This window comes from Asparagus officinalis, chromosome 4 (genome assembly GCF_001876935.1).
Source record: "Asparagus officinalis chromosome 4, Aspof.V1, whole genome shotgun sequence".
Lineage (NCBI taxonomy): Eukaryota > Viridiplantae > Streptophyta > Magnoliopsida > Asparagales > Asparagaceae > Asparagus > Asparagus officinalis.
The window spans coordinates 111,135,066-111,136,467 of record NC_033797.1 but is presented as its reverse complement, the minus strand read 5'-3'; positions in this window follow the sequence as shown (position 1 = coordinate 111,136,467).

Here is a 1,402-nt window from a genome sequence, read left to right as displayed (position 1 = left end):
TCAGCATCCAACAAGGTCGTATTATACGTACCGGAGACTTGTGATGTCCGGCCATCGATGTTTGATCCATTTGCAACCCTCAAGGGTCTGTAAAAGAGGAAGACTAGGATCCACCGTCTCAGGAGCTTCCATTAAATCTGGCCGGTGCAGAACCAACCATGTCATCAAATAAGTGTAGGGTAATTCTAGTTTCGGAACAGATATACTGGCAGAGGGTTTCTTTTTCTCTTGTGTGAATGCGGAAACTAACTGCCGTAATCCACTGTGAATAGCCGCCACCATAGCAGGAAGCAAGGATAATCTGCGACCTGTGGCTAACTGGACGGCTGGGTACAACACTTCCAATGACATAGCATCAGAGGATTGGTGCGGAACTACACACCTTTTCAACCATATGGCCAGAAAGCCAGCCAGCAGAGTAGTGGGGCGAATCGGAACACTAGCTTGCCACAGATAAGGGCGGAATTTAGTTCCGTGCGAAAACCCATCTTCTGAATGAGAAGTGTAAGATTGTGCGTTTGTTTTCTCCAACAGCCGATTGATGTCACCCGGGCTCAAAGGAGATAATCCACATACCTCTCCCGATCGATCCTCCAGGTTTTTGAACAGATAATCGGCGAATTGCTTTAAGCTGACCTGGGGAGATTTCTTCCTAGCTTTGGTTTCCATCTCAGCCATAGCTATATGATAATGACAAGTCAGCTCCCATAAAGTCTCGTGGGTCACAGATGACCGATCCTTCATCTTATTAAGCTGACTGGTGGTTGAGAAGAACTCTTGATATGGAACATCACCTATGGGCAAGCCAGACACCTTCATCATTTCGTGCAATGGTAACCCGAGCTCCCCGTTCTTGGTGAAGAACGTATTAGTGTCAGGATTATAGATCTCGAACAAACGGAGGAAATGACCTACACTAATTTGCAGACCATGCATGCTGGCACGGATCGGGACTTCCAACCCTAGTTCTGCTAACTCTCGCCCCCAACGGTTCAACACATATCGAGTCATTCTGGTCCATTATACATTGGTTTGAGTCCTGCTCTGAAATTAAGGTTGCGTCTGTGATTAACCGTCGCAGAATACGGCAACTACCTCGTTGAATCAACTCTCGGGCCCCTTCGCTGTAATCTGACTTGAACTGAGGGGCAGACTCGATTAACGGTAGCCCCTCATAATAAGAATGAGTGACACTACTCTGGCCCATAACTGCATCAACGGTGAAGATTGTGGCAGGAAAATGGACTGATACAGGAGATACACATAAGCTGTGTAAGTATAGTCTTAAAATTTTAGAGAAAACGGTATATCTTACTCCATAAGATATAGTCGTTATCTCATAACAGGTGTGACGATTTTCCATCTACCATATGTATAAAGGAGATATGCGTTACTATGCACG